The 21777-nt window shown below is 43.8% G+C and overlaps 1 pseudogene; it reads left to right on the plus strand.

Moving 5' to 3' along the window:
- The first annotated feature begins 20232 nt into the window (after positions 1-20232).
- LOC118580103 lies at positions 20233-21146 on the plus strand (annotated as a pseudogene).
- The last annotated feature ends 631 nt before the right edge of the window (positions 21147-21777 follow it).

Consider the following 21777-nt stretch of genomic DNA (forward strand, 5'->3'; position numbering starts at 1 on the left):
GTCTTAGATTTCCATTTCTTTCAGGGAGCAGGGGACTTCCCTGATTTTAGAGAAGCCAGCCCAAAGTAATGAAAGAACTCAATGAGTATTTCATGGAGAATTCGTTATTTCCTTTAAGTAACTATAATACATATGAGGGATATAATATTGTAAAACAAAAATCCCCAGATTCATAGTAAAGTGTTATCAACTAAAAATCAAGGGTATAAAATGAAATCATTTTATAGTTATTCAGACCATGTGTACTGTAATATATTAACAAGAAGCAAAGATGTTAAAAAATGTTCTAAATATTTGATCTTAAATCCACAGGTAAGTGTACTCCTCACCTCTCATCAAGAAAACTTATCTTTGCAACAGAAGGAGACCATTTCAGAAAACCTTGACTGGTCAACATGTAGATTTTTAGGTCCCAGTCTCAGTGGATCCATCCACCAAAGAACTCCTGTAACCAAGGCTCAGAGAGCACTGCAGAGGAGGGGTGGAAACATCAAGGACCCAGGATCAGGGAGTGGAGGGGGTGGGAAGACTGAAGAGCCAGGGGACCGAGGAGTGTGCTGTGATATTGTGCCTCCTGGTAGTGCTAAGAAGCTACACCAATAAAATCTTACCAGTTGGAGAAACACAAGGCCCTGGGTTTGGTCCTCAGCTCTGGCAGTAATAATAATAATAATAATAATAATAATAATAATAATAATACTGCTAGATACAATATTCAAAATTTTGGTTGGGGATTTAGCTCAATGGTAGAGCACCTGCCTAGCAAGCACAAGGCCCTGGGTTCTGATCCTCAGCTTAAAAAAAAAAAAGTTTATTTTGCCGGGCAGTGGTGGCGCATGCCTGTAATCCCAGCACTCGGGAGGCAGAGGCAGGCAGATCTCTGTGAATTCAAGGTCAGCCTGGTCTACAGAGCGAGATCCAGGAAAGGCGCAAAGCTACACAGAGAAACCCTGTCTTGAAAAACCAAAACAACAACAAAAAAAATCTTACCAATATGACTGCCAAGCCATGAGCTTAACAAGGACAACAATAATCAGACATACAAACAATAGGAAATCCCACTCTTCAATCCTACACAGAGAACCATGAAAAACTAAAGAATGGTAAGAACAAGAGAAATAGTCTTCTCCAGGGAAGAGCACTTTGATTGGTTGTCCAAAACCAAATGAATAGCTTTCAACATACATACAAGTAACATTATACAGACTTAACAGGTTGTATTTATGCATTTATGTATTTATGCATATATATATACATACATAATTAATGAAAAAGAAGCAATGAGAATGAAAGACAGCAAGGGGGGCTATTTGGAAGGGTTTGGAGGGAGGAAAGGGAAGGGGAAATCATATAATTATAATCTCAAAAAATCAAAGAAACGTTTTTAAAAAGCACAGGGGGAAATATTAAAATTCATAAACACTGGCTATGAATTAAGAATTCAGAGCAGAGAAGGATAGTTGGTGAAAACATCTAATAATTTGGGTTTCCTAAAATAAAAATTCTATGTATCAGTATAAAAGGCTATTCTTTCGAAAGATCTATGGCCATCAGTCCCAGAGAATAAGAGTCTTAACTGAGCACTACTGAATTTTACTCCTGTGAACTGTGAGATTCCTTATAATACAAGGGCTTGTCCCTGACCTAAGTTTCAGCAAAGAGAAATAAGGGTTTGGGGAGAAGGAAGAATAAGGGAAAAAAGAAGAGGATGGGAGGAAGTCCAGTTCCAGCAACAAGGTGAAACAACAGCTTATACCACACAGCCAGCAGGCTTGAGTTTGTGTGGTGATGATCCCAGGGTAACAAACAATAATCAGTGCTCCATTTGCCTTCAAGATACAGGGATAATTATGCTCACTGGCGCTCACCCTAAATGTCAGCTTATGACCCATGCACACTCATAATGGAAGGCATATGTTTCATGCACAAATGTCATGGAAGATAAAGTACTGGTAAAGTTTTAAAAGCTTAAAAACCATGAAATATATGTATTTGCTAGCAGTTACTAACAAATTAGTCCTTAAATGTGTTTTTCTCCAATAATTTTTGTGAAATGTAAATTTTTATGTTCAGATGAATTCACACAGACAAAGACATACACACACAGACACACACAGAGACACACACACAGGAATTGATTGTTACAAAGACACTACATTGTCAAACTCCCCAGGTAGGATGTTGTCATCCTCTGTAGAGTGGGGTGCAGGCTGTGCTATTTTTCGGGTCACTTCAGGAGCTATAGCCCTGCAAAATGTAAATTACTCAGGGAAGCCAGGCATTTAGGGGGCCCAGGAGTCTTCAGCCATTTTTATGGCATCATGGCTTCAGATTGTTGCTTTGAAGTCACTTGAGAACCTTATGAGTATGAAGGTGAAATTTCACAGTCCCCTCTTCTGCAGAAAAGGCAAAGGACAGTGACAAGATTTCATGTAACTGTGCTCCCTAGTTTGTCAGGGAAGACACAAGCAACAGCCTGAACCACCTGCCACTGCAGCACACTCAACATGCCTATGTGAAGGTGTACAGAAGACTCTGGGCTAATGCATCATCTGTATACATTTTCACATAGCTCACTTGTACCATGTTGTCATGGCTCTCATCCCCTGCTGTGCATTCATGTGCAATGAACACAGGGGTTTGGAAGGTGGGACTGGCTCTGCTTCATGAAAGTAGGTTGTGTTTAGAATTGAGTTACAATGGGTAGTATTCTCTTATATTTTTGGTTGTGAACCTAGCCTTTAATGGCTGAGCCATCTTTTCAGCCCTGTAGTATTCTCTATCTGTCAGTTCTACTTGGCAAACTCAAAAGACAGTGGGGAGAGGCCATTGGTGCCTCCTGGAAGGAAAACCATCACGTAGATGTCAGTCCTGTGTCCAGAGAGGCCATGAAGTAAAGGAACTCAAGGGATGTTATGGGGGCAAAGCATGAAGAATACTTGAGCTAAGGAATGGTTGAAATCCTTTTTGTTATCATCAGGGCTCAGCCTTTCAACTAGACTGTTGCAGTATTTCAAAACACATCTTCAGAAATAGCAAGAGAAAGCAATGCACTTTTACTGTGAAGGAACAGGAAGTCCTAGAGGAGCCTCATCACAGAAACCTGACAGGAGATTTGTCATGGACATCTGATTTTACTACCGAGACTCCCAACTGTCCTGCAGGAGTTTCGCTTTCCTAATGGACCGTGGTGGGACATGAGTTACAGGTTTTCTGGCCCAGCAGTTTTGATGGTCCCTTTGTAACAAAAATGGACACAGATTTCCCTTTATCTATTCCTAACTCCATGAGAGGATACAGTTTAGGGAATTCTGAGAGCTATGAACAGAGATCAGGCTTAGAGAAAGAACCAAAATCCAGGTATTCTCAAAGCAGTACTTTTCAAATGTTTCTCCCAAGCCCCAGGAGTCATGGGTTCCTGCTCCTATGACTTGGAGAGCAGAAACTACCACAAGGTTCACATGAATGTGATATGTCATCCTCAGCTGAGCTATCCCAGTGGTCAGAGGCCAGGCTAAGCACAGCCTCTGAGTTCTAGTACCTAAAGATGAATGGGGAGTAACTGCACCCCAATGTGAAGCTCCCCTCTGTGGGGCTTTAAACCTACAACCTCATTTCCTTGTAAAGATCCAAATCTCTTCATTATTCAAAACACAGAAGTAATGCCATCAATAATAGTTCTAGACAGATACAGAGGGTGAGGGTATTACATTAAGATTTGTATTTAAGCTTTGCTTAATAACATGAAAACATGTATAGGAAAGGATAAATCAAGAAATACACTGTGTAACTTCAGTGATAATGCAGAAAATCATTTACTTTAGAAAAAATTTAAGCAGAAAAATCAATTGATATCCCCTACGGAAAACTGATGCATTAGGAGCTTAAGGAAATGAATATCCTAAGAAAAAATACATTCTTTGTCCGTGCAGAGCACAATCCCTGTGCCGAGGGGCTGTCAGAGCTCAGCGTCTCCTCTGCAGATGCTGAAAACCTCCCTGAGCTCCACTGTTCCTCCTCCCACAGCCTGCCTGGGACCTGACCACCTTCTGATTCTGCCCTTGGGTGCAGAGCACTTACCCAGATGGACCGGGCAGAGGAGGACTGTGCCTGAGGAGATCCTGCACAGGTTTAGGTGAGAGGAGTCTTTAATGCATCTCTGCAGTTTGTAATTTTAGTGTCTGTCAAAGGTGACAAGTTCTCCCTGGGGAGCACAGAACTGTGACATCCCAGTGCATCTTCTTTCCTGCCTATTGATCTTACTCCTGTGTCCTTAACAGCCACTTGGGGAGAGCTGGGCACAAACTTTGTCTGAATTCCCTTGCTACGGTTGATGGATGGATCAGAAAGCATGCACCCAATAGACAGTTCTAACTTGGCTCATTTTGAACTCAAATGTAGTAAGTCCCAACTCATTTCATACTATTTGATGAATCTGCTCTGGGGTAGACACTCCCAGTTCTCCAGTGATGGCTCTGAGGATCTCTCCCTACAGTGTTAACAGGCAGCCTCTGCCTGGGTCAATCCTCACATGGAGCACCTGCTTTCCATGTAGTATTGTTTCCTGTGCCTCAGTTTCCATACTCTCAGATTCAGGATTTGAGCTGTGAGTGGTGTCTACAAGTAAATTTTAACAACATGAAAAGGGAGAGGGAGAGAAGCAAAGCCAGAGGATGTTGGTGAGGCAGTCACAGGCAGAAGGCTGCTAAGGACCATTTATACTGACATCCCCACACCACTTCCAGTTCACTCTCTGCTTTATGTGATTTCCCAGCTGCCTATTCCAGCCACCATGCCTGCTGCTTGCTCTCATCCTTTCCCATCATGATGATGCCATTAGCCCAAATGAACTGGAGCATTACCTAGAGGTCAAGAAAGATGTGACTAATAAATAGTTCTGTAGGAAGCCAGTGAAGTCCTAAGTGAATGTGAATGATTTGACACTGTCTTGGCTGTGCCAAGGTCCAATGCCTCAGATGCATGGTAGGAGCAAAACCTTCCCTGGGTGAGGCTAAATGGGATGGCAAAGCCTTCCTCTAATCCAAGTAGGAATATTGTGTGTGCAGAAAATGTCCAGCATAGTCTTCTACTCCAAGATGTTTACAACCTGAAGACTGTTCCCCTACAGAGATGGCCCATGCTGTAATTAGCTACACCTGCTTCCTTGTTCCACTGTATGCAATAATCTGCATCATTGTTTATGTCTGCAATAACACCACTTCTTTGTTCAACTGAATATCATAAACACACTGAGCCTCTGGGGTGTTGTGGCTTCTCCATTAGAGAGCCCAGTCCACCCAGACCGAGCCTTTCTGTACGTGAGTGTACCTGTCCTTTCTTCATTTCCTCACACCTCTAGTCTTCTAGAACCCAAGCTGTGCAATGATGTGTTTCAAGATGAGGCTTCACTACACACAGACACAGACACATCTGGCCCTGTATGGAGACATGTGTTTCTGAACTGCTAGTCACTGTCATCTTAATAAATCCCTAACTACCTAGAAGGAGTAATCCACAAAGGAACAAAGCCATACTATGATTCCCTTCCTTAAGAGTAAATACAAGCTGGGCGTGGTGGTGCACACCTTTAATCCCAGCACTCGGGAGGCAGATGCAGGAGGATCTTTGTGAGTTCAAGGCCAGCCTGGTCTACAGAGTGAGATCCAGGAAATGCACAAAGCTACACAGAGAAACCCTGCCTCGAAAAACAAACAAAAACAAAAGAATAAATACAAGTGGGCATGTCAGCACATGAACAGAAAAGAGCCCTCAGGCCAACATTCTGTTGCAGAGACTTTGGAAAAGTATAAAGCCTACCTCAATATGTAGAGCCCAACAATGGGCTCCTTGGCTCTCAAACCTAGATAGCAGATTTCCTCCACAATGGACTCTGGCCTTTGCTCATTGTTGCCATGAGAATGCCTCATGGTATTCTGTAATAAACTCTTGCTATCTTCTACACTATGCTCTGTGTGAGGTCATTCAACTGAAGTCACAAGGTCCAGGGTGCCCAAGGAAAGCCATAGTGAGATTCTGGGAACACATGCTCCATAATATGTAGGGCAACCAAACAAAAGATAAATGACCAAGCATGGAGTGCTTAAACACCATGATATAGATGCCAGTGGGAGCTAACTGATGGGACTTTTATGCACACCTAGGAGAACACATAGTTTTTCAGGGGAATGCAGGACTTTCTCTAAGACAAACATTGAACTAGACTGCAATTTACATCCCAATAGATTTTAGAGAACAGCTATCTCACTCTGTGTCTTCACTGATCACTAAAGAACAAAATGAGGACTCAAAATGGAAGAAACTCTTCAAACTCCACAGAGACGAAAAAGAGTAACACAATCTTGAAGGACCAATGATGAGCTGGATTAATGGCTCAGAGCTTAAGGTGATGACTGCCCTTGCAGACTGCCCAGATTCAATTCCCAGCACTCATGTAGCAGCAAAGAACAGTCTGTAACTCCAGTTCCAGGTGATCCTATGCCCTCTTCTGGCCTCCACTGGTACCAGGGGTGTATGTGGTACATAGCCATACATGCAGGCAAAATACTCATACATGTATCTTTTTTTTTTTTTAAAGAGAAACCAATGGTTCCAATTTTTAAAATGCTATTTGGTATTTAGGTGCACACAGTCATAGCTTAGTTTTTGCATAAATTAGGCCACACATAGGAAAGGGAAATGGATTTATTGACAGGCTGGCCAGACTGGGGAGAGAGTTACTCGCAGCTTCTCCCTCCCTTTCCTGTGGCAGTATTACAATTTTATGCAACTAAGACAGTAGACAGAAAGAAATGGCTTCTAGCACCTATGACCTGTGACCCAACTGTCTTCCCCCTTTGAAAAGAACCTTCTCTTCTTTCCTGTCTGTGCTGAGATCTTCTCTCGCCTCTCTGAAGCCATGGGGCTCATGCTTGTTTGGGCACAATATCCCATTCTGTAGCCCAGGCTGGCCTCACTTCCAGAAATCCTCCTGTCTCAGCATGACCAGGTGTGAGGATCACAGGCATGCCACACCACACCATGATAAGAGCATTTAATGTCTTTTTACTCCACAGTCATTATTTCCTCACACTATATTTTCCAGTGTTTCTTTTGATCACTCCCTTCCACAACGGATATTTTGTCAAGATATTCTAATACTTGACCCAGAAAGAAGAGAACAAGATCAAACACAAGTGTGCATCCCACCATCTCACACAGAGCTCCACCTGGCTTTCAGTTTTGACATGGAACACCAAGAGGTTCTTCTAGCATGCATTTTTTGTATTTATAGTGGTTTTTATCCCAAGGAGGTTTTATGGAAATACTTCCTACAATGGTAAAGGTGAGTGTTAATTCTTCAGCCATCTTTTCTGACTGCATTATCGTCTGTGAGAAGCAAACAAAGACCCACCAGCATCACTCAAGTTGCCCCCTGTACTGGTCTGCTTTTCTGTGGCTGTAATAAAGCACCATGCTCAAAAGCAACTTAGAGAGGAGATAGTTTGTGTCAACTTACAAGCTATAGCCCATCAGTGAGGGAAGCCATGGCAGGAACTAAGCAGGAAGTGAAGCAGAAACCACAGAGGAAGGCTTTCTACAGCTTTCTATCACTGACTTCTCAGCACGTTCTTCCTGAGACTCCCTTGATCACTCTGTCTAGACTGTATCAAGTTGACAACTGATGGTAACCAGCAGCTTTCCTTTGCGTCTTTTCAGAGCATCCTGCAAGGTCCCCTCACAGTGTACCACAGCGTGCTGCACTGTTCTGCTGGTTAGTTTTCATCAACATGACACAAGCTAGTCATCTGGGAAGAGAGAACCTCAAGCCTCCATCACATTGGCTTGTGGGCAAGTCTGTGGGACATTTTCTTGATGCATTAGTGATGTGGATGGTGCCACACTTGAGCAGGTGGTACTAAGACAGTGGTTCTCAACCTTCCTAACCTTTAACAGTTCCTGTGTTGTGCTGTTCTCCCAACCATAAAATTATTTTTGTTGCTATTTCATAACAGTAATTTTTCTACTGTTATGAATTATAATGTAAATATTTGATAGCAGAATAGCTGATATGGGACCCCTATGAAAGGGTTGAGACCCACAGCAAGCATCAGAAGCAAGCAGTAAGCAGTGTTCCTCCATAGCCTCTGCTTCCATCACTGCCTTGGGTTCTGGCCTAGCTTCCCTCAAACGATGGGCTGTTATGTGGAAGTTTAAGCTGAAAAAAAAAAAAAAAAAAAAAAACTTCTCCCCAAGATGTTTCTGGTCACTGTATTTATCACAAGGACACCTGTAAACTGCTGCAGCTGACCGGGCACAGGGATGTGAAAGAGATCTGTCACTCTTACTGTCCTCTGGGTCCATTCCTGTTCCTGAAACATGGGCAAGATCTGCTGAGTCCCATAGACCCACAAGGCACCAAAGCCACAACCAGGGAGGGCCTGAAGGGGATTTGGGTGCCTCACCTGGGGGATTCCTCTCCTCTCCCTGCTGACAACCACTTTCCAATCCTGGAATTAAAGCTAAACCCACTGTCCTGGCCTGCAGTGAGAAGTCATGGTGTTTACTAAGCCATGTTCTGTGTGGACAGTTTTCCTCCAATAAAAAAGAACTTGGTATTCACAGAAAGGGTGTTGGTGGTTAAAAGCCTCTCAGGTTGTAAATTGACAGCTTGTGTTCATGTTGTGGGGTACTCAATCACTCACCAGGGTGAATTCCAGAGAGCATCTGGGGTGTCTTATGTGCACTTCCAAACGGTCTGGCACCTTTGGTGGGTCACCCTCATGATTTGATTGGTGCCCGCTGTAGGAGGTGCTAAGATGGAGGAGTGCTTCCCTAGCTTGTTACTGGGCGTGTACAGTTCGTGCCATAGATAGATAGCCTTGTTGACATGGGGAACCAGATGAAATGCAGAGCTGAGGCTGCAGATGCCGAGGAAGCTTGGGAGCCCTTTTTAAAATGGCTCCACTATCAGGTGTGCACAGGGCTGGCCCCCGCATGTTCTAAGAGGGGGATTCCTACACTCTAGATTCTAGAGCATTCCAGGACCGAGAAGGAAACATTTCCCACAGGTGAGAAAATCCCAAGTGCCAGGACCTGGAAGCAGGAGGGGAATCCGTAACTAAGTCTATGGTCCATGGCATTTCGCACCCCACAGGTCAGCTGGGTACTCCCTTAGGCCTCTATTATCTGCAGCGTCTTGCTCCACCCACTACTCTTCCCGTCGCAAATCTGTCTCCTTAATTTCTCCTCTTCCTGTGCCTTCTAACATGGCTACGTCCCAGGAGTAAGGAGCAGCTAGGAGTTGGATTCAAAAGGCGGGAGTCCTAGCACGGGGCTGTCAACCCTGCAAGTGTTCTAGATAACAGAGTTTCCCAAACAAACGGTGCATGTAGGCTTATGGGAGAAAGGAAACGTGCAAGACACTTTTTATGCCTTTATTCATCCCCCTCAAAAAATGTTTTTAACACACACGGAACTTCTGACGCAAGAAAAAACTCTGTACAAGGTTCCAAGGAAAGCTTGGTGGGTGCAGAGCCCGGACTCTCCCACGCCGTCGCTTCCCCAGGGCTCTGCGGGACTTGAAGGAGCCGGCGGGCGGGCGGGCGCGCGAACCGAGGCAGCAGCGCCAGAACTCCACTGGAGATCAAGTACAAACCGCCTCCAGGGCGCAAGCCGGAAACCTCCCGCCTCTAGCCCGGGAGCCTTAATGCGATGTCACCCGACGGAGCAGAACGGCACCCTCTGTTCACGTCACGCTGCGACACCGGCTTCGCAGGCGCGATGCGGACACGTCATTGCTTTTCCGTCTCTCCCTCGGGTTTCCTGCGCTAAGGAGCAGCGAGGGTCCTGTACGTCACCAAGCCGCGCGAGCCGCAGGGCATTGTGGGAGGAGCGCGAGCCCAGCAGGGCAATTCCTCGGCAACCTGGAGTCGGTGAAGGAAGCCTGTATGTCGAGAAGCTTTGTCCTAGACGTGCCTAGAACTCAGGTTTTGAGTCCTAATCCAAAACTAGTGGATTTGGGGGTCTTGTGAAATTAATAATATTAGCCATCATAGCCATGCCCACCCAGTATGTGGCTGCTGGGCTGTAGCAACAATGGCAAGCTCTGTCGTGTTCCTCCTTTCCGTAGGCCTGTCATCCTGAACAGCATACGTGGGATCTAGACGTAGTGCTCAGAAGAACCACAGGAGCCGGGCGCTGGTGGCGCACGCCTGTAATCCCAGCACTTGGGAGGCAGAGGCAGGCGGATCTCTGTGAGTTCGAGGCCAGCCTGGTCTACCGAGCTAGATCCAGGAAAGGCGCAAAGCTACACAGAGAAACCTTGTCTCGAAAAAAAAACAAAAAGCAAAAAACAAAAACAAACAAACAAACCAAAACCCCACAGGAGCCCAGGGATCTTGGTCTTGAGCGTTGTTACCTGTAGAAGAGACTCTCTCTGCATGTGAGCCTTCAGAGCAGTCTGGATAGGGCTCGGGAGAGAGCTGGGCAGGTGTGGTGCCTCTATCCCCGCTTCAGAGAGCTAAGGAGGGAATTAGTGAGACAGGCTACTGGTCCTCTGGGCTTAGATTTTTCCAGTACCTGAGCACAAAGGACAGAAAAGAGGGCAATGAGGAAATCCAATGTCTGGTAACCTTTCACTGTGAGTGTGTGTGTGTGTGGGGGGGTGCTAAAATTAAGATTTTTTTTTTTCTCTGTAAGAATAATCCCTGAAGTGGGCAGTGTGAGCTGCCATGGTGTACACCAAGCCACCATGCACCAGAATCTTCTGGTTCTATTCCACATTTTTACTCAACACAGCTCTGCAAGAGCATGAGGGAAAGGAAGTTAAACCAAATGTTGACTTCCACAGAATTCTCAAGGACAAGAACCATTATATCTAATCAAGGGAAATGTAGTTTACCTGCTGTCAAAAGGCACAGAGAAGCTCTGTCTTCACAATAGCTGGTATTTGCTTCCTTACATCTTCGTCTTTGGCAGCACTCACACTCACTCACAGACATCTGTTTGAGGTGCCCACCAAGCACATCGCTTCCTTCAGGGTGTCCTCTGGTGAGAATACACAAATCCTATCCTCCCGTGGCTTCCTTGGGAAGCACCCACTGTGTACAGATCACAGTCTACTTCCTTAATTCCCCAACACCCTGGGAAGTAAGCACTTCCCTCCCAGTTTGACAAGCCAATAACAAAGGTTCTCTGGGGGCTGACGTTGTCCTCAGTCTCATCAGTACATAACAGAGCCAGACCTAACATCCACGCTGCCCTATTCTGGACCACTGGCCATTAACAAGAACTTCAGACTAGTGGCTACATGCTAGTTTCTAGGAGACATCAATGTCTGAGACCTACTCCCCAGGATATCTTAGTTACTGGACAGCACATAGGCCTCAAGGGTAGAAATGACAAGATCATCTCAACAGATACTCTTCATGATAGAAGCCCTAAAGAGACCTGAAGAGATGAACATACCTTTATATAAGAATTGCCCTAGTTGTCAGACCTATAGTCAGTGTTATACTAAATTGGGGAAACCCAAGCCTTTACACTAAGTTCAAGAGTGTGAAAAGGGTGCCTCTTTCTCCACTTTTGTTTACTAAAATCCTTCAAGTCTTAGCTATAGCAAGATTTGAGAATGAAATAATGGAGTACAAATGGAAAAGTCAAGCTATTTGCAGATGACATGATCCTCTGTGTACATAGGAAACCCCAAAGAACCTTTTTGATGACAAAAATCTCTACAAAGTAGCAGATACACGTGTGGGGTGGGGGGGGCAGGAGTTGTGTAGCAATAATAAACTTGTTGAGAAAGAATCACATTCACAAGAACCTCAAGTAAATGAATCAGTAAACAAACAACTTACCTTGGTGTAAACCTAACCAAGATAGTGAAAGACTTAACACAATGAAAAGTTTTACTGTATTTATTTCACTGAATAAAGAAAATACAAGAAGAAGAAAAGGGACTCCTGCACGCTCCTGGACTGACGGGATTAATATTGTGAAAATAGCTATACTATCAAATGCAATCCATGTATTTAGTGTAATCTCTATGAAAACTCTAAAGACATATCTCACAGAAATAGAAAAAATATTTGGAATTTATATGCAAGCATAAAATACTATGCACAGTGAATATTTAGCATAAAAATGTTTGGGATGCCAGGGGCTGGAGACAAATCTCAGCAGTTAGGAGCACTGGCTACTCTTTTGGGGGACCCAGGTTTGGTTCCTGGCACCCCTTTGGGGGCTCTCAAACATCCATGTCTCCAGTTCCAGAGGATCCACTACCTGCTTTTGACCTCATTGGACACCAATGAGTGTGCAGTGCACTTACACACATACAGGCAAAACACTCATGAAATAAAAAGTGTTTTTAAAAATTCAGAGAAATGAAAATTTGGCAAGGTGGACTCACACAGCAAGCTCTTGGTGGATCTGGAATGTGTATCTGTACCTCTTTACCTCTCCATGAGGAGTCTTCTTCCAGAGAACAGTGGCTTCATAAAGCAGAGGAGACAAAGGTCACCTCCTCTGCCAGGCCAACCCCTCTGCCACACCAGCCCCAGAAGTCTTTCAGGGAACAAGATGACAACCGATGGCAAAGGCCTGTGCAAGAGACTAGGACAGAAGCCCAGTACTCTCAGGACAGAGGATGAGCATGGGATGCCAGTTTTTCAGTGCTCTACATGCTGTAGGCTTCCTCCTCCCCAGGCTGAACTCTGCCTGTTGTATGTCGTTAAATGCTTGTGGAACCACTTGGACTCCCCCTCTCTCAACATGAGTTGAGTATCTGTTTATGTGTGCTGGGCCTTTCCTCTGAGGGTTCCACTCCCCATCAGGTGCCTTGTTTGGGATCGTAGACAGTAGATGTTACAGTACTTGCCTATTTATATCCATTTAGTTCCTGGAGTAGCCAGTCCTCTCTAGAAATAGCAAATCTTTCATCCTTTGCTCCTGTGTAGACCTCTGACATGCTAAGCAGTTATTATAAAGCGCTGTCTTCTTAACTGTGAGACCCAGAACAGGAGTGGGTAAGCCTGGATGATGAGACTCTCTTCTGAATGCGGGTTCTGGGCTCCATTTTTGTCTGGAACTTTATATTACCGCATGTAAAGTCTGTAGGGGACTCAAGTATGATTGCATTTTGTTTCTGTTACAACACATGTTAAGACTTCCTCCTGCATCACTGAGGAGGAAGCTGACCAGTCAAGCTCCCTGAGGAGAAGAATCCAGCTCAGGATTGGTGTCAGCCACAGCCACTGTTCAAGCTGCCTGGGATTACCTCAGCCCCAAACTTCACAAGTCTTGCTTTACTTCTGTACTTTATTTACATTCATTTTGATGTTTACTGAGAGCTGAAAACATGAGGCTGGAAACCTGGAAGTCATAGAACCAAGACTTCCTGAAAACGAGGTGCTGTAGTTGGTTTTTGTTTGTTTGTTTTGTTTTTTGTTTGTTTGTTTGTTTTTAACTCTTTGGGAGCCTGCCACCCAGATCCCAAATAAATACACAGAAACTTATTCTTACTTATGAATGCCTGGCCTTAGCCTGTCTTAATTCTTGCCAGATTTTCTTAAATTGTCCTGTCTACCCTTTGCCTCTAGGCTTTTACCTTTCTCTAGTCTATATACCTTTCTTTCCTTCTTACTCCATGGCTGGCTGTGTGGCTGTGTGGCTGTGTGGCTGTGTGGCTGGCCCCTAGCGTCCTCCTCTCCTTTTCCTTTTCTCACGCCTTCCTCTTATCTCTCTTAATTATTCTCTCTGCCTGCCAGCGCCACCTGTTTCTCTCTCCTGCCTAGCTACTGGCCGTTCAACTCTTTATTAGATGAATCAGGTGTTTCAGACAGGCAAAGTAACACAGCTTTACAGAGTTAAACAAATGCAACATAAAAGAATGCAACACATCTTTGCCTCATTAAACTAATGTTCCGCAGCATAAAAGAATGTAACATATCTTTAACTAATATTCCACAATAGGGTGCTCTGTGTTTTAAGGATCCACGGACAAGCAGCCTGTCACTCAATGTAGACATTATGAGAAACAAGGACGCTCAAGGAAGTCACGGGAATCTCAGTGTTAAGCAGAGGAATTACGGAGCAGAGGGCTAGTTTGGACTCATCTGGTCTGAGGGGCAAATAAGCAAGTTTAGGCTGACTACATGATGTGACCCGATCCAGCCAGAAGGCGTGGCAAGAGAGCTCAGAGAATAGTTTGTGCTCAACCTTTCCCAGATGGTTATTATCCAAAACAGAATAGAGTCAGCTCAACAGGTAAAATGCTCTTCTGGGATGCCACATTTCTGTGCTCCCCAGCGGGAACGTGTCACCTTCGACAGACACTAAAATTACAAACAGTAAAGATGCACTAAAGACTCCCCTCACCTAAGCCTGTGCAGATCTCCTCAGGCTGAGTCCTCCCCTGCCTCATCCATCTGGGTAAGTGCTCCACACTCAGGTTCAGAATCAGAAGGTGGTCCCGTTCCAGGTAGGCTGTGGGAGGAGGAGCAGTGGGGCTCAGGGTGGTTTTCAGCATCTGCAGAGGAGATGACAGCCCCTCTGACAGCCCCTCAGCACAGGGACTGTGTGCTGCATGGCAAAGAGGATGTTTTTCTTAGGATATTCATTTCCTTAAACTCCTAAAATTACCTAACTATTTATAGGATGCCAGTTAATTGCATGTTTGAATTATTTTTCTAAACTTAAATTACCAAGTTTACTTTATCATCCACATGTTGTATGGTATAATTTCTAGAAGTTTTCAAGAATTGCTCATTTGTATGTAACTTCTTGAGGAAGTGATGGTGTAATTTCATATTTGAAACAAATAATTTTGCTTCTGTTTGTTATGTACATCAAATGGAATGATTGTTGATGTATACTGACTTTGATAGTGTGAATACTTAAAAGTTCTAAAAGCCTTTGTAAAGAAATGGGTTGTGTGTTCAAACTTCATCTCACAAAGAGCTCCTCACTGATCTTTATCTCCTAGAATTTTCTTAAGAGCCTTTGAATTCTCTGTTTAATTTCACAAATTACACATTGGTGATGTCAGCCCTTAGCCTTGCTCTGTCTGGTGGGGACTGTCCCCTAAGTCACTGTGATTACAAGGTTCCAGGACACTGATTAATACACAGTGAACATGGTCCTAAAGTGCCACGCCCACGACGGTGTCGCCCGCATGACAAATGCCTTGGATGAGGTAGTTACGTGGGAAAAGGGGGCTCGCGGCCCTCGGGTCTATGCCCCCGGCGACCCCTCATCAATTTGCCCGAATCAAGGTGCCAGGCTACACGGAACCACGCAGATCTGCTTGCAGAGGCTGGCTGGCACTCTGCCTTCTTCTCTTTGCAGCTGTAATTATTGTTGTTTCCTTGTGTATTAATTCCAAGAAGTTAACTCTTAATGTTCCTGATGTGCCCCATAAAGAGAGTAATGATTCCTCAAAAGTGGCTTCAATACCCCCACCTATGATTCAAGCTCTTAGGCCAACAGTTCAAGAGGGTCCCTAAAGTTTGGAGGAATTCATGAATGATTTAGAGCAGAAAGAACTTATGATTCAGAAGGACAAAGACTCTAGCGAAGAGAGAATGAAAGTAAAGGTACAGGCACTCATAGGCAATTCACACGCGCAGCCGACAGCAGCTGCGAGGAAGCAGTTACAGGAATTAGCCATTCCTACAAGAATTATTCAGGGACAAATAAAGTTTCTCATCAAGGGTCGAGGAAATGATACTTATGTCCATTAATCTGCTCTGTGTTCTAATTGAATAAATATTCCTTACACTTTTCTGATAATATCAAAATTCAAATATCATTTTGTTTGAGGAAATTTTTTGGACAACTGGACCCCACCCTGTCCTGCTGTTTCTACTTGTTTTCAGGTTTTTCCCCAAATTAATCCTTTCATGAATCTTTGTGAAGAGATGGAGAGGAACTGATCACTTCCTTTTGTCAGTGAGTCAATGAACAAGCTGTCAAGGAGATCAGAGGGGCTTAGCACCAAAGTTGAGCCTCTTACCATCTATAATGTTAGCTTACACAGAGTTTGTTGAATAAATATGAATACAAAGAAATTCTGCATAAGTCAGAACTTATAAGTCCCTGAGAACTGTTTTATTTCACAGCTCAGGTTGACATAAGAAAATAGTTATATCCACCCAACTCCAAGACAATTGTATATCATTAGCTGATTTAATGCTTTGAAGTAACTTCAGATTAAGACCACGTGCCTTGCCATCACAAGGGCATACAGATGGGATGCCTGGCTAGGTTGTAAATACAAAGACAGCCCAATTATTGTTATCTGACAAATGATTAAGTCCTTGCACCCATTCCTGACCTCAATCTGTGAAAATATATTCTGACTAGCCAAGGCCACAGAAAATAACTTGACTCTATAGCCCCAAATGAGGCCTACAGATGTTTTTAGATAATTAGAAGCTACACAAAGAACAAAATGTACATTTTAAGATTTAAGCATGATATTGCCACAGTATCCTGAAGAATACAGACTTAAGCTAAAAGACAAGTGGTTTCTCCTGAATGCTGGATTAAGTCTTAACTGAAAGATTTATGGGCTCCTTGCCTGAAGACTCGGTGCTTGCTCCCCAGCTACCCTCTAACTGCAGGGAGTTAGTTCAAAATGTTTACGTAGTCATGGTTTCTTATCATCTACTTAAGAAATGTAATGGGGCTCCCAAATGTAACTTTTATATCGCCTGAAGGTTTCTGTTGAGCATATACAGCTGTAAGAAGAAAGAGGAATGGGGACCCAATGTGAGAAAACAGACAGATGAAGAGCAAAGGAGACAATAAAGAAAGTTACCATCAGAACATGTGTGCTCCTAAGACCCTCAGATTTTAAAAAAAGTTCCTGAAGCCCTTGATGCTCTGCAGCATTTTCCTTACTGACCCTGGAGCAGCCTGGAAGCTGGTCTTTGCACTGCAATACCAGTCTTTAAAGTGAACCCTCCTGGTGTTTGTTCATGACAGTCCTGGACAGCAGCTACTTCACTGCATGTCTACACAGAGCACCTACACCTGGCTGGTGCCTGTTTTGCCTTTAACATGGTGCGGCCATGTCTTCCTAGTGTCCCTACTTTTCCAAGCAGAACAGCATAGACAGGGCAGGGGACCATATGTAACTGCAGTCCAAACTCAACCACATGAAGGGCAGTGCTACGTTGCTCCTAAGGTCTGGCCTTCACTGCTGGCTCTCAGTAATGAATGTGCAGATTTTTCTTACTGCTTCTTTTTTTCCATATTGGGCATGCTTTGTAATCTGCCTGCATAGTGCCCCCCCCTCAACTCCCCACCGCCACACATGCACACACAATGCCAGTACATGAAATTCCCAGATGTGGTTTATTCAAATGTGACATTTCAGAAACTCGTGCTGTGTCCCCACAATCTGCTTTCCTGTATTCAGAGCAGTGAAGGCAGAAGAGTGGGGTTGTTCCATGGGTAAAATGCAGTCTTAGCACAGGGCATGGTGGCTACACAAGGCCAGTTCAACAATTCATCAAGCAAATGACACAGACACATAAAATAAAAGTGAAAAAAATGTATTTTTTCTAAGTGATGAATTGCCTCAGAAGTCATCATATGCCTTTCTTTTAATGATCCGTGATATTTGCACAAATGAGCCACGTTTACATGAGGGACAGGATTGCTGATCCAATTGTCTGTATGGGATGACTAGTGGGTTGTTTTTCTGGTGCCATATCGAGAAAGGCAAATTGGAGCCTACAATGGCATCAGAGTGTGCCTGAACTTTGCTCTGGAAGAAAGGGCTAGTTTTTTCCATTGTTGTCTCCATAAATTTAACTCGGAGGAAGAGCTTCGCAGCGGTTCTAAAGCACTTATAAAATAATCTACAAATCCTGGTCAGGGTGGTAAGTGCACAGCACCCATGAGCCTCTTTCCCTTGAGGCATGTAAGGACAGTAGCAGCCAGCACCTCTGATTCACAAGACATTAAAGCTTAGTATTGTGTGAGGTTTATTCTGCTTGGTCTGTAAATCCCGTGTGTTTAAAATATGGTGAATTGCAGAGAGCCTGTTTTCTCAAGAGCAGTGTGGGTAGAGGCAATATTAGATTGCATTTAAATTGGTTATATTATACAGACCTGGAGTTACTCTTAAGATATTATCAGTGTATAATATATACAATCAAGATGTTATCTATGTGTATTTACTTTTTATTAAACAAATATACTAAAATAGATGTGTGCCATATCTATGTCAATGTCACAGAGTAAGAGATGGGGCTGTGTCCTAGTAATCAACCATGGTCCACTGAAGACTGGACACAGATGAGCGTCTTTCATTGACATCTGTGCTGTGCCTTTCATGGGAGCAAACCCATGTGCACTGGAACAGTGGCTGGAGAAGACAATGTCCTATTGCTGATGCTATTACTGTGGGAAGATAAACTCACTTTCAGACAAACACTGTCTGCTGTCTGTTCTCAGTCAGTGTGGAAGTGACAAAGTTGGTTACACAAAAGTAGCGAGAAGAATGGTGGCCAGTCAAGGCCAGAAAGAGAACGTGGGACAGGACAGATGTTAGACACGGAACAGATGCCACATTGGTGTAGGGTCATGATGCTCACACCCTGTAGCACTGTAGCGTAACTGCAGTCCACAAAAACTGCTTGTACATTTGAAAGGGATCCAAAGGACTGAAGGTTCCAAACAAAAAAATGACAGTATTTGAGAAGGTGGGAATTACCCTGACTTAGTCACAACAGGATACAGAGATGTCATGAACTATGCTACAACTGTACCCTGCATCTAAGTATAAATTGATGCTAATTAAAATGGAATGAAAATCCACATTTCAAGGTTTTCACCAAATATCGACCCTAGTTCTGAAAATTTAAAAGTATAACTTGTTCATGAACTGTAAACACATCCATCTTCCCTGAGGAACTTATGGGTCTGTAAATACAAGGACATAGCATGAGCTGTGAGACATTAGCCTTACAAACCTTAACTTTCTGATAATTTCCTATTTTGATAATTTCCTATTCCATATGTCACTGGAAAAATTGCAGCAACATGCTCTTCCTGTTTAAGAGGTCTGACTGAACACATAAACATGTACCTTGAATTGCTTTTAATTAACTTGTTTTAAGTGTGTGGATGTTTTGCCTGCATGTATGTCAGTGTGCTATGTGTGTGCAGTGCTCACAGAGGGCAAAACAGGGCATATAAACATGTATTTTAAATTTTGAAAAAATTTATTTTATGTGTGGTTTGCCCTGCATTTATGTCTGTGTACTACATGCATGCAGTGTCCATAGGAGCCAGAAGAGGGCATCGGATCCCCTGGGATTGGAGTTATACACAATGGTGAGGTTCCATGTGTGTATAAGGGATCAAACCCAGTCCTCTGCAAGAACAGCCTGGATTCTTGGTCACTGAGCCATCTCTCCAGCTCCAACATGTATTTATAGGAAAGATTCCATCAAACATCTTCATCAAAATTTCTAGTATAAATTAAGATTTACTTACTTTTATTTTTAAATTATGTGTATGCATTATATGCACATGGGTGCAGGTGCCATAGAGGCCAGGAGAGGATATCAGACCCCTGGATCTGGAGCTTCAGGTGGTTGTGAGCTGCTTGACTTAGGGGCTGGAACTGAACTCAATTGCCCTTAACTTCGCAGCCCTCTCTCCAGCCCCATCTCAGCCTCCCCTCCCTTAATAGCTGCTATGGGTTTCCTGACTTCACTTCCCCTTAATGATGGCTGTAACCTGAAAGTGTAATCCCAAGGAACCCTTTCCTCCCTGTGCTGTTTTGGATAGGGTGTTTAATCACAGCAACAGAAACTAAATGAGAACACATTCCACTTGAAATAAAACATATGAAGCTTTAGTAAAAGTATACCTGGCAAGATGACCAAAACCAAAACCATGCATCACAATGCCCCTAAAAACCTCAGAATGGGGCAATAGTACAGAAGCATTTCTGTAATATGTGAACATTGAATGCACAGGAACTCTAGGAACAGAAGAAGCCCATCAATGTGCACATAATCCAGCCATGACTGAAAATGATGAGGCATTGGGCTTCAGGGAGATTTGAGTACCAAGGTGGGTACTGGGCTGGGTTCCTCAGTTTTCCTAATGATAATAGTGTTGGGTACCAATGATACTGTTATTGTTTGTGATGAAGAATTTATCTTGGTTTTCTCCTCAGATACTTACTCTAGTTCTTTGTCCCATACCATGAGAAGAGTCAACAGACTCTATGGAGTTGTTGACATACAAAATACTTTTTTCTTTAAAGTAGGCCTTGGGATTTCATTCAACAGCATCCTCCTCCTCTTCCATATCCTTGAGTTTCTTCTTAAACACAGGCCCCGGACCACTGACCTGCTCATCAGTCTCTTGGCCTTCATCCACCTTGGTATGCTAATGCTGCTGACATTTTCACATCTCAGAACACATGGGATGACATCACACGTGAAACCCTTGTCCACTTGCACAGGCTTTTGAGGGGCCTCTCTCTTTGTGCTGCCTGTCTGCTGAGTGTCCTTCAGGCTGTTACCCCCAGCCCCAGAAGCTCCTGTTTGGCCAAGTTCAAAAATAAATCCCCACAGTACATCCTGGCTTCTCTTCTTGTGCTGTGGAGATTCTACATGTCCTGTGGTGCTCATTTCTCATTCTCCTCTGTTGCTGACTACAATGTCACCTCACATGGGCTCATATTTGTCACTGAATCCTGCATTATTTTACCCATGAATTATATCGGCAGGCACTTATTTTTCATATTGAGGATATTTCGGGATGTGTCCTTTATAGGTCTCGTGGCACTCTCCAGCGGGTACATGGTGGCCCTCCTGTGCAGGCACAAGAGGCAGTCCCAGCATCTTCACAGCACCAGCCTTTCTCCAAGAGCATCTCCAGAGCAAAGAACCACCCAGACCATCCTGCTGCTCTTGAGCTTCTTTGTGGTGATGTACTATTTGGACTGCATCATCTCTGCCTCCAGACTTATGCACAAGTGACCCAATCTGCCACAGTATTCAGATGATGGTCTCCAATAGCTATGCCACCATCAGCCCTTTGCTTTCATTTGTACTGAAAACAGAATTCCTAACTCTTTGAAATCCTTGGTGGAGGGGTATAGGAAATGCTGAACTATTGAGGAACTTAAGGAACCAACATGCTAGCTGCCAAATGGTGATTCCTGGCCTAGTGCCAATGTGCTTCTGGATAAATGTATATAAGACTCACGATTTGTTAAACCTGCTTCCTATGAAATATGGATGACCAATGCCTCTGGATATTTGAGTAAAACATCATTCTGCATATTTCTGCTTGATGTCAGTAGGGGAAACCTGTGACACTTTAATAGCTTAGGGTGCACTTATCAATAAGCTAAGGTACATAGCACTTTTCAGTAATGATTTTACCTAATTAAAATTGCTACAAATTAGCATATCATCTATCAAAAGTTCATAAGTATACAAAACTAATTGATACAGAATCTCATTGTTCTCCCACTCCATCCCTGTTCCAGCTCAACCATCCCTTTCCCTCATGTTCTCATCCCTCATCCCCTACACCCCATTGCCCCTCCCTCATCCCCAGTTTACTCATAGAGATCTCAAGATGAGAGTTCTTGTAACCCCATCACCGAGAGGCAAACGGGTGGGACCCTAGAGCTCACTGACAATCTAGCCTAGTCAAATGATGAGGCCCAGGGTCAGTGAGGGGTTTTGTCTCTGAGAGTAAGCTGGGAAGCCAGTCTGGTGGGTAAAGCACTTG

This window comes from Onychomys torridus, chromosome 3 (assembly GCF_903995425.1).
Source record: "Onychomys torridus chromosome 3, mOncTor1.1, whole genome shotgun sequence".
Lineage (NCBI taxonomy): Eukaryota > Metazoa > Chordata > Mammalia > Rodentia > Cricetidae > Onychomys > Onychomys torridus.